Genomic DNA, 12,236 nt, shown 5'->3' with positions numbered 1-12,236 from the left:
GCAAACCTGGTTAACACAATTTTTGTATTTTCTGATGCCCTGAATTTAACTGTACGACCTGAGAACAGAAACAGCCCAGGATGTTTCTGTTTGGTTGTTCACACATTTAAAAGTGATTGCTGTTGCATCTTGTTTACACTATCATTTCTCAGACACCCAAGTAGAAACTATTTTCATCAGAAAATTTTATTTAATGCTACATTAACACATTTCTGTGTCACTTATGCTTTGCCTGTTCTCCTCTTGCTGCTGCTGCAGGACTACCCTTCCCTTGTGCACTCCCACCGGCACATTCCCTTGGGATATTTCCTCTCCTTTTCCCTCTCTGCAGGACAGCTCCTGATTCCACTGCATCTCCCACGACTTAATTTTGGAATTTTGCCTATCTACCTCCTCTTTTGCTTTCTCTTTCATCATTATTTCTTTGGACAAATGAGGAATATACTCTACAGATCCCTCAGGATAATGTATCCAAACCAGTTCAGCTGTAGCTATTCTGACACACAGATTTATTGAGGATAAATGCTGCATCCTGGCTCCTTGAAGAAGGAAAGGAAAAGGAACCATAAAGGGGTCCCAGGCTTTCTGCCTGCTGATGACTCTTGCTATGCCCTTCCCCTAAGAGATACAGCAAGTTACAGAATCAGTTACAGCTTGAAGGCAAATTAATCTAAATTTGTTTTACAAATAAGGTTAAAGAAAACATTTAAAAGCAGATACAAATCGCATTGACTAACAAACCCTTCTGAATCATCCAAAGGTCAGCATCCAGCCCACAACACAGTGCATGGCTTTCCTTTCCTTGTGTGTGCATGAGTTAATTGTAATGGAACACACTGCAAAAAACATGTTGAAATCAGTTGTACTGCTCCTATCTCCTGTGAAAACATCTCCCTTGAATTAAACTGTGCCAAAGTCTGTACAACACTGACAGGTGCTGGCAGACATGCTGGGCCAACACAGATTGTTTATCAGTTTCCATGACGTAGCTCAAAGATGGTCTCCCTGCCTCAAAAGAACCATGCACAGTTTAGTATCCATTTTCTTTCTTCACTTTTTCCTGAGAGAAACCTGCAGGGTTTTGGTGACACAAAACTTACAATTTCTACCACTACCACCACCCCCCATCCACTTTCTGGTGATCTCTTTCCCATTGTACACACACTGAGCTAGATCCTTTCTTCACAGAACTAAGAATTGCTGTTTGTCCTATTGTTTGAAAATGGGGCAGAGGAAAATCTGAATAACAGATAGAGGAGAAGAACAAAAAAAGACCTTGATAATGTCTCACTGTCAGGCAAAGGAGGCTGACTAAGCCTTTGTTTTTGGTTAATATCTGTAAATATAAAAATGAGTCATTTCTTTTGTAGTCCCTACAGAAGGTTCTTCAAGTTATGTACACCCCAGGAAAAAACCACCTTTTCCTATTTTCCTACCTCTGCTAGGTAAAGAAGACGTTCAGGAAGCAGCAGCTTCCTGGGATCTTCTGAGGCCCTGTACTATTATGCTTTTGAATATATCTATTTTATTCATTTGTCTCACATCCACATCATCTGGATGATGAGATTTAATGGCCTAAATAAAGCCAAGGCCTCAAACCAGAACCACATTCCTGTTTCCAAGACCACATGGCAAACAAGCCCTCTAACTGCAGGTGACCAGAGCAGCAGGACACAGCTTCTTTGGTCCAAATAGGAAATCATACACCTCCTGCTGTGCACCAGTTCTTACTTCAGTCACCCTGACTCCCTGCACAACCCTCCCATAGTGGCCACAGCTTTCCAGTAGGACAAAGCAGAGGCAACTCAGCTTCAGCCGAGCACGTTCTGGTAGGTAAGGCAGTGATGGACTCCTGCCATTCCCAGCACTCCTCTCTTGGCATCCAGTGCAAATCTTCTCACTACGTAATTAGATAATGCTTACTATAACAAGTCCTGACTCCTGGGCACTACAGGTGTGAACTGGGATGCTAAAAATACCAAGTCATGACTCCTTAGCAGCCTGTCTTTTACTAATCTCCTGCTGGAACTATTTCATTTGCTGAGGTGAGGAAAGCTGTGTTAGGCTGCTGCTGAGAGATCCTGGTGTAGCTGCTTGGATTCACACGTGATGCCTCTATAAAGTGGTTTTATTTCCATATAATGTTTTCCACAACACTGCAGATACCCAACATGCCAGGAACGGACCAGCTCATGGTTCAGAACAAGCACAAGCAGTCAAGCCCTGCTGTCCCTGTGCTGCCTGGAGCTGCAGTACCTCAAAGGCTGTAGGCGCTGGGCCTGGAAATACCACTCATGTACTGCCCCTGCACAGTGGCCACTACAAACCAGCACAGCTGGCAGGAGACCACACACTGATCCCGTACTGACTGATTCTTGAGCTGATATCCCAAATAGACACAGCACTGAACAAGCACAAGATTTTCAGGTGTGCTGTTTGCTCCATGCCCTGTGTCCCCTTGGCTTTGCCCAGGAGCCTGCTCTGGACAGGAGCAGCTGCAGGAAGGACAGAGAGGGCTGAAGGCAACCCTTGTTCCCCCAGCTGGTGGAGGCTCTACTTGCTCTACCACCAAGGGACAGCAGAGATTCAGGTGCCCAGTGTCAAACTGGTGCTTTTTGGAAGGAAAAGCATGCTGGAAGGGGCTGTGCTAGGGTCTCACTCCAGGGAGGGAGAAGGGAAAGACAGGACCTCTGTGCTGCAGTGGGACGGGTGGGACCAGAGCCCTTGTTCCAGAGGGGCCAGATCTCCTGGGTAGTTGCAAGGGAGAGCAAACTCCCCAATTTCCCTCTTAGTGGTCCTTCACACCTGACTGACTGAAAGGCTGACCAACGCCCTCTTGGTACTTGGGGAGACATTTTTCTTTTAGCACCTCCAACAGGGGTGAGCTATCGCATTTATCAGTACAAATGCAGAAAGCTTGCATGCACACAACAGGACAGAGAAAGCCAGTGTGGTGTGGGACAGGTCCATGCCACCTCTCTGAGTCCCATTTCGGTCACTGCCAAGTGCACACACAGAGTGGTCACATTGTATGTGGCAACCAGAGTCATGCCTGGAGCAATCCTGCCCAAAGAACACATACAAAGATTCATATAAGACATAATTTTATTCCAGTTTGCAGCACATTCTGTAGTTAACAAGGCCAGTGACACAGCATCAATTAACAAGTACTCTCCCTCTTGAAATCTTTCTTTATCCTGCAAAAAGTGGCTTCTTTTGTTGTGTGTTAATTTTTTAATTTATTTTAAATCAAAACACTGGAAGCTGTAATTAAAAGTAATTGTTGATGGTATCATCCTAAGTGCTTACTGTGTTTCTTATCTGGCCAGCTCATGCCTTGGATTCCAAGAATAAATCACAAAGACAGAATCACCACAGAAATGAGTTTAGCCTGGGAGAACAAATTAAGCAAAGATATAATCTAAAGCCCAGATCTCCCTTTGGAAATGATGTCTTGGTCTCAAACCCCTGTTCACAGATGCTCTTTGCTCTCACAAGGCTCAAAGCAGAGCAGTAGCAGAGCTCTTGTCTGTTACACGTTCTGGTGAACTTGCCCCACACAGCACCGCACATCCCTGTCCCTGCAGGGCTCAGCGCACAGCACATCCCTGTCCCTGCAGGGCTCAGGGCACGGCTCATCCCTGTCCCTACAGGGCTCAGGGCACGGCTCATCCCTGTCCCTGCAGGGCTCAGGGCACAGCACATCCCTGTCCCTGCAGGGCTCAGGGCACGGCACATCCCTGTCCCTGCAGGGCTCAGGGCACCGCACATCCCTGTCCCTGCAGGGCTCAGGGCACGGCACATCCCTGTCCCTGCAGGGCTCAGGGCACCACACAGCACATCCCTGTCCCTGCAGGGCTCAGGGCACCGCACAGCACATCCCTGTCCCTGCAGGGCTCAGGGCACGGCTCATCCCTGTCCCTACAGGGCTCAGGGCACCACACAGCACATCCCTGTCCCTGCAGGGCTCAGGGCACAGCACATCCCTGTCCCTGCAGGGCTCAGGGCACGGCACATCCCTGTCCCTACAGGGCTCAGGGCACCGCACAGCACATCCCTGTCCCTGCAGGGCTCAGGGCACCGCGCACAGCACATCCCTGTCCCTGCAGGGCTCAGGGCACCGCACGGTGCATCCCTGTCCCTGCAGGGCTCAGGGCACAGCACATCCCTGTCCCTACAGGGCTCAGGGCACCGCACAGCACATCCCTGTCCCTGCAGGGCTCAGGGCACCGCGCACAGCACATCCCTGTCCCTGCAGGGCTCAGGGCACGGCACAGCACATCCCTGTCCCTACAGGGCTCAGGGCACCGCACAGCACATCCCTGTCCCTACAGGGCTCAGGGCACCGCACCGCACATCCCTGTCCCTACAGGGCTCAGGGCACCGCACCGCACATCCCTGTCCCTACAGGGCTCAGGGCACCGCACGGCTCATCCTTGTCCCTACAGGGCTCAGGGCACAGCACATCCCTGTTCCTGCAGGGCTCAGGGCACCGCACATCCCTGTTCCTGCAGGGCTCAGGGCACCGCACAGCACATCCCTGTCCCTGCAGGGCTCAGGGCACCGCACAGCACATCCCTGTCCCTGCAGGGCTCAGGGCACCATACGGCACATCCCTGTCCCTGCAGGGCTCAGGGCACGGCTCATCCCTGTCCCTGCAGGGCTCAGGGCACAGCGCACAGCACATCCCTGTTCCTGCAGGGCTCAGGGCACCGCACAGCACATCCCTGTTCCTGCAGGGCTCAGGGCACCGCACATCCCTGTCCCTACAGGGCTCAGGGCACCGCACAGCACATCCCTGTCCCTGCAGGGCTCAGGGCACCGCACAGCACATCCCTGTTCCTGCAGGGCTCAGGGCACCGCACATCCCTGTTCCTGCAGGGCTCAGGGCACCGCGCACAGCACATCCCTGTTCCTGCAGGGCTCAGGGCACCGCACAGCACATCCCTGTCCCTACAGGGCTCAGGGCACCGCACAGCACATCCCTGTTCCTGCAGGGCTCAGGGCACGGCACATCCCTGTTCCTGCAGGGCTCAGGGCACCGCACATCCCTGTCCCTACAGGGCTCAGGGCACCGCACAGCACATCCCTGTTCCTGCAGGGCTCAGGGCACCGCGCACAGCACATCCCTGTTCCTGCAGGGCTCAGGGCACCGCACGGCTCATCCCTGTCCCTGCAGGGCTCAGGGCACAGCGCGTCCCTGTCCCTGTCTCGCCGCGCAGCCAGAGCACCGCAGGGCACGGGAGGAGTGCGGGCACAGCCTCACTCTGCACCCAGGGATGAGCAGGAGGAGGAGGAAGGGTTGTCCAGTGGCCACACAAGGGCCTGGCTGCCATATCCTGCTCCGCAGCAGGAGCAGGGGGCGGTGGGCACAGGGCACCCCAGCTGCCTTGCTCCCCCTGCCCTGGCAGTGCTGCTCCCTCCCGGGGCTGTGGCCCCAGTGCCATGGCAGGGTCTGGTGTTCAGGGGACAGCAGGGAAGGCAATCACAGCCCTTCTACAGAACACCCAGCTAGGTGAACTGAGAGCAAACTAAAAAACCCAACAAAAAATGTCAGAGCCTCTTCCTTCCCCCCAGAGCTCTCCTTCGGCACTGTCTTTCTATCACCATCTACAGCTTCTGCACATGATTCAGGGATCCTTCAGCAGCTCTCTTTTTCCTGGGCTTTATTGGCCATTGCAGCTTCTTCAGCCAAGATGTGAGGCAGAATTGAATGAGTCACAACAGATACCAGACTGATTAACACTTGTCAACTGCAGCTTCCAGCTGAATGTATACAGCCATAGGGAAAGCTGAGGAAGGAGAAAACCATTGACTTCCCCATAACAAAACTTGACAGAGATACTTCAGGATTAGTCAGGTATCAAGAATCTAGACAAGCATTGGAAAGAGGAAATCAAAATTCACCAACCATTAAACAGTAAGCAGAAAAGTGTTCCCAGACTCATAGCAACCCAAGCTAACACCTGTGGCAGGCAGTGTTGGAACATGTATTTCCAAAGGTTTCTCTATAACCTTGATATTTTTCTGATCAGAAATTTTAAATACAGGAACAATTCTACAGTTTTTTGCTCCCAACTATTCTGGTACAAAATTGTCCTAAGCAGGAGTAACGCAAATTGCCCCAAGCAGGGAAGGGGAAGACAGTTTCGCCAGAGGACACATTACCTTTCCTATAACATGCTTTTCTTCCTCACTGTCCTGGACTCCCCACAGCCCTTGAAGGCAACAGTTCTTTCCTTCAGTTCCCTAGCAGCAAGCAGGTCGTCTCCTGCTGGGAAAGTTTGGGCCCTTTTCCATCAACAACTGCAATGCTTCCCAGAGGAGAGCTGCCCTGCAGGAAGCAACATGGCAGCACTGTGCCTCAGAGGCACGAGCTGCCCAAACTCACAGCATTCCTAGGCCTTCCCAGGTTTGATATTCCCAACCTAGCAGAGCCCTTCAGCAAGCAGCAGGAATAAGGCATCCCCAAACTGAGCATGCAGCAGTAGCAGAGGGTAAATTACTTCACCACCATAAGACCAGCTCCATGCTAATCAATTTTATGAGACACTTAATATAAAGAAGCTCCTGGAAAACTTCTGCGAAGTACCTTCCTAGGCAGAGTGTAACAGGAAGCTACAGTCTCCAATTCAGTGACAAAAGCCACCCAAAGAACATTTCAGGGACGTGGCACCGAGCTAAGCAAGAGCATGAGTCACTTAGTGAATCTAGGCTCAGCCTTGGCTGGCAGATGCTCGTGCTCAGCTTCCCAGCTGCCCCACATGGCTTCTACATGCTGAGCCAAACCCTGGGATTATGAATGGAGCTGATCTACCAGCTACTCTTCAGAGCTACACGTGCACACAGGACCTGCGGATAACTGCTCTTCTCATCTAATATCACGGGGTTTTTTTGCACTATTTCAAGATACAGAGCAGGCATGGCTGCAATAACTGACAGTCCAAACACAGTGCAGGGGCTGCCACGATGCTGAGGCCTCTCACTGCTCCCACTAGATGAGGGGTGCAAGCTTCTGAACCTCAAGCACTTTCAGAACCTGCTCAAACCTTGTACAGGATTTGCCCTCATAGGCAGCTACCAAAAGCTTTCTGTCACTGACACCTATGACCCGAAGCCATACTTTGGTCCCTCATGTGTCATTTGAAGACTGAGATGTACATTCCCATCATTCACCTGTCCTTTCCAATAAACAATCCTTTTTCCACCTTGTGCCATTCGGTTCTGATTCCAGCTGCAACTAAGACCACAGGCAAAATTTAGAGGTGAGAAAACAGATTTGTTTGAAAGCCAAGTTGTGAGCTGTGGTTAGTGGTTTTTTTTTTTTAATAGTAACTTCAGAAAACAACATCGACTGGATGGTTTTGGTGGCTGTTTATCACAATGGCTAGATAATAGAATTAATATCCTGGTTTGAGATTTTTAATAATTCAAAACTCTTCATCTACATAAGAGATTCCCAGAGAATTGCAGGGAGCTGGGGCCTGCTGCTGCCCCACCCCCAGAACTGCAAGAGAGATCTTCTCTCAGGGAAAAGATGTTCTGCACACCTCAGGTGTAACAGAAAGAAGCTCCACAGGTACAAATTCCATTTCTTTGCATGCTAAAGTGACGTGATTTTGTACGACACTAATGTATTACACGATCACATAAATAACTGATACAGAGTACATCACTCATGATGACAGAGACAACAGCACCATCCAGCCTTTCTCAACACCAGATCAGACTCCAGGAGCCATAAATATTCAGGTCTGAAGGAACTGCAGTAGCCTCAACCATTAGCTCCAGCAAACACACTGCCCTTGTGAAAGCTGTACTTAAACTGCAGATTACCTAACACACAAAATGAAGGATCCTGCTGAATTTTAAGGGCTTGGATCTTTTGCAGTCTTCTGCACAAAAGCAAGCAGTGTCTTTAAGAACAGTGCACTGTGGCTTCCTTTCCAGTCTGTCTTCTGCCAGGAATCGGTCTCCTTCAATGCCACCAAGTAGAGGGTTGCTCCACTGAGGTGCCAATGCCAAGTGTGGAAGTGCTGTGATGTGCAGGGCTGCCGATAACATCATGGAGCTGAGCAGGCCCGGAGTGGGCAGGCTGCCTCGCTGCCCTTCCCTCCCAGCCTTCTACAGGAGTGCTCCTGAAGTCGCTCCCCCGCTGGGCACGGCTGCCCCAGCCCGTAAGGAATGAGTAGCCTGCAGGCAGTGTCCTGTGCTGTGGCTCTGCCAGCCATTTTGATACACATAGCTGATAAGCACTGAGGTATAATAAAGGAAATGGGATTAAAGCCAACAAAACACTCCTTCCACACTGCTGCAGCGTTTATTCAGCCTGAATTCCTGATGGACTCTATTAATCCATCTCTTTGGCTAATTGGGCATTACTCATGCCACTGCACAGCAGTGTTCACAGTGACAGAGCAACGGAGGCATTACAGGCTTCAGCTTTTACAGCAGGTGTTTACATGTAGCTGGTCCTTGTGTAAGGGCTCCTTACAGGATGACTGTCCCTCTGCAAACAAAGCAGCAGCACTCTGGGCTTCTCCAGGGCTGAGAAGAGCTACGTACAGGCACGGTATCGTCATCGCTAGGAATCAAGGCTGATTAGTGCCACGGAGAGCGGTTACGATTAAGCAGGTTGGCTCCGTTACCTCTTTCCCTTTCTCTTGTTTACCTGGGATCCAAACCGCAAGGCACAAGTGGTGACAGGACGAGAGTGAGGGGAGCAGGGTGGGGAAAGAGCTGATGATTAAAAAACACGGGAGGAATACTCTGAGACACACAGTTACCGTAACAGCAGACAAGCAGACCAGAGGCAGACAACGACAAGCTGACCTGCTGATTTGTTGCCCAGTCCTGGAAACCCCCATGCACCACACCACTACCGGCAGTCCTCCTTCAGTGAAATGCCAAAAGAAACATCAGCACCACGTTGACGATGATGAGGAAGAGCAGGATGACAAAGACCACTACCCGCTGGGTCTCCGGGTTCATGTTGCAGCGGAGGAAAGTGTGAAGCGCACTCCATTTGTGCCTGCTTCGGTCGGGGACCTTTGCCATGGCTTCGGCCCCCAGGAAAAAAAAAATAAATAAGAAAGCTTAAGTGCCTGCCAGGGCAGGATGGGGCAGAGGGCTGTGAACAAAAGCTGTTGGCAGCTCTCAAAAGCAGAAGTCTAAATGGTTCGGCACAGCCACTGCTGCTCCCGCACAGCACGTGTGCCAAACGCCCCCTCAGCTCAGGGGGAGCTTGTCAGCGCATCCCCGGGGTTCCACGTCTTCTGTGCCGAAGGAGCCGTCGCCATCGCTCCAGCGGGAGGAGGACACTGGGTTCCCGGTGGCGAGCGCGGAGCGTGGCGGAGCTCTGCAATCCGGCGGCGATGTCGGCTTCCCAGAGAGCGGCGCCGCGATTTGCTGCGCGCCGTCTCCAGGATACACCAGGCCTTGGCAACGCGGAGCGCAGCCCTGCGCTGTGCAGGGAGGCTCTTAAGGAGGGTCAGGAGAGGATTAGGCGGCTGCTTTTTTAAATCCTTCCACCCGCACTAAGAGTGTGCCAGCACTAGAGACGAGTCCTGCCAGAGGCAAATCCCCTGCGCCGGCTGGGGCCGGCCCTGGACAGGCGAGGGCACAGGCGGATTCCCGCTCGCCTGAGCGTGCAACAGGTGCGGTGTTCGCCGGAGGACCGGACACGCAGCCCTGCCTCTGCCTGGGAGCCCAGGAGAAGCAGCTTCTCTTGGACCCTGCCGTTCTCTTCCCGGCAGGATCCTGGAGCCAGAAAGTCTAAAGGACTTGGCTCTCTCTGCCAACGCCTCCGTGGGCCTGAGTCACTGCAAATCCCCAAATCTCTGCAATCAGAAAACCCCTATTCAGCTCTGCAGAGCCCTAAACATGCTTTTATGAACTTAACTTTTGCTGCTGGACTGCAAAGTTCACCAAGCTGCCTCAGGTACGCTCACAGATGCCCCAGCTAAGCATAGCTCCCACCTGTGTTGGGTCAGGAACACAGGGAAAAGGCACTCCACCTTGGAAGGATTAGGGACAGATCTTGGAGAGCACCCATCATAGGCTCTTCAACTGCAGCCCTTTTGTTTCCTCTAGGCAGCAAAGCAGAGCCCACCTCTTACTCAACAGCCAGCAGCAATCGCTCCCCAGGAGAGGAAGAGGAGGACTCAGTGTTCAAGTCCTTCATTGACAGGAGGCAGTTTCACATCTTACAGTTCTCCCTTATGCCACATATTCCCCCTCATGAAACTGAGGCATACAAATCCAGCAATCCTGATACCGAAATCTGCTCAGTCCAGACCCTGGATTTAGGGCTAGATGATACTGGAGCTAGTGTGTGGAGCTGCAGATGCTCCATGGGGGATGGAGTTATCCAAGAGGATGACTCTGCACTTTACACAACAGTTTCCAACATGGCCACACACATTCCTAGGAGTGGGAACCAGGAGACAAGGTTCCCCCCCTTAAACACCCCAACTGCTGAACACCTCTGGTGGTAGCCTCCACCTCTGGGAAGGGCCGTGTGGGAGCAGCCACACGATGTGGGTACAAATGGAACATTCAGCTGCTCTCGCAACTGAGAAACAAATGAATAAAAAAGCTGGGTTTTCTTCAGGTGTTAGCACATCAATGCCCATAATGTTTCTTGGGGATCTGTGTAGCTCTTGTATGTATCTTGGAAAACAGCAGGTAAGATATTTAAAAGGGAAAAAGTTTAAGAGTTATGGGTACTGGTACTTTCCTTTAATTTTGGAGTTTTTTTCCCAAATTGCGCTAACCTCAGCAGGGGCTATACAGAAAGGGCAGTCAAAATTTCCATTGTCTCCTTATGCTTCTGCAGTGTTTAAGAAAGCTGTCTTTCTTAGTCATAATAAAATCAAATCAAGAATTATTTCAGTTTCTTGTTTCTGAACACAAAGATCCTGCAAATCTCCTTGTCTCTAGCTTAAATATAGAACAAGGAGAGTGATGCGTAGGATGAGGTCTTGTGCTATCAATGCAGCTTCAAGATCTGTAGGAAAAACCTCAGAAAGAGAGAAAACTACTGGGATCTACAGGCCGCCCAAGCTCATGGGTGTTTGAGTTTTTGGCCTGCAATGACCTAATGGCTTAAAAAAACTATTTCCCCTGCCATGTGCACCATAGCAGAACACTTCAAAGCTTGCAGACTTCAATTTGCTGAAAGTTCTTCAAGCCCACAGTTGACTGGCATCGTTGCATTGTTCAACTCCTAGGCATTCTGCAAATCTCGTCTGTCTTTGAAGGCTTTTCATGCCTGATTGAGTTTGGACATAAGCCACCAAGCAGGATTTGGGTGGGATGTAGATCTTCAGGAGAAGCTAATCATGGTGAATGGAAAGCATGATCACACCCACTTCTTTGAAACCTGCACAGCAACTATATCTTGTCTAAGCACTTAGTTACAGTGAAAAGAAATAGATAAACTCCAGTGATTCAACAAGGCTGGCAGAGCTATACTGTTGGTGTTGCAGGATACGGGGTAGTTTCTAAAATCCACAATATAATTCTCCAACAGTCTCCTGAAATCTTTGCCACTTATGAACAGGCTAAAACATTTGAAGGTGAAAGCACAGGAAGTTTGTCTGAAAACATCTGAAAGGGGAAAGCAGATCACTTCTTGGACACTGCATTGAGCTCCCCTGGAATAAGAAGTCTGGGGGAAACTGATGCCAGAAAGAAATTGCAGGGGGAAAAAAAGGTACAAAACTGTAGTGGAGGGTACATTTTTATCTAACTCTGTTGTCTCTAAGAAGCACCCCAAGTCCCAGCTATGTTCCTCTGCTCTGCTGACGTGCAGATCCAAGCACCCCCCTGCACTACATTGCCTGGGCACAAGTGACGTGTTTGCCTTGAGTACATCTTGGAGCGTTGCACAGTTAATATTAAGTGGCATTCACCCTTCTGACCCCACAGTGAAGAGAAACTGATCTCAGCAAGGACAGAAGCTGCAGAGTGACTCTAGCTGTGACCTGCCTTTTGTTTCCACCCCCACGCAGTGAATCCCCTCACAAGGTCTGTGGCAGAGACTCTGCACAGGGGAGTTATTCCGTGGTAACTCCAAGTGTTTGCAGTGGGGGGGCTCTCCAGCTCCTGCTGCACTCTGCTAAACATCATGTGGCATTTTTCCATCATGGAAATAAACCCTCATTCTTATTCCTCACTCATCAGACATGCTTCTGTGGTAGGTGGCATCAGCAAGAGATGAAATAGCTGAAAGT

General features: G+C 50.6%; 1 protein-coding gene across 3 annotated transcripts in view; it reads right to left on the bottom strand.

Annotated features, from left to right (window-relative positions):
• Nucleotides 1-12,236, bottom strand: part of ARHGEF4 (Rho guanine nucleotide exchange factor 4) — a 123,006-nt gene that overhangs the window by 25,327 nt on the left and 85,443 nt on the right. The window contains exon 1 of one of the 3 annotated variants that reach the window (XM_032119240.1): nt 8,833-9,411. The exons of the other annotated variants lie outside the window; for them this stretch is intronic. The gene's annotated coding sequence lies outside the window, so the exon portion shown is untranslated. Of the gene's footprint in view, nt 1-8,832; nt 9,412-12,236 lie in introns of those variants that run through there. 3 annotated transcript variants of the gene reach the window in all.

The sequence above is a fragment of the Corvus moneduloides genome, chromosome 10 (assembly GCF_009650955.1).
Source record: "Corvus moneduloides isolate bCorMon1 chromosome 10, bCorMon1.pri, whole genome shotgun sequence".
In the NCBI taxonomy this organism is placed as follows: Eukaryota; Metazoa; Chordata; class Aves; order Passeriformes; family Corvidae; genus Corvus; species Corvus moneduloides.
The sequence above is the reverse complement of the archived record's forward strand: the minus strand, read 5'-3'. Positions and strand labels throughout refer to the sequence as shown.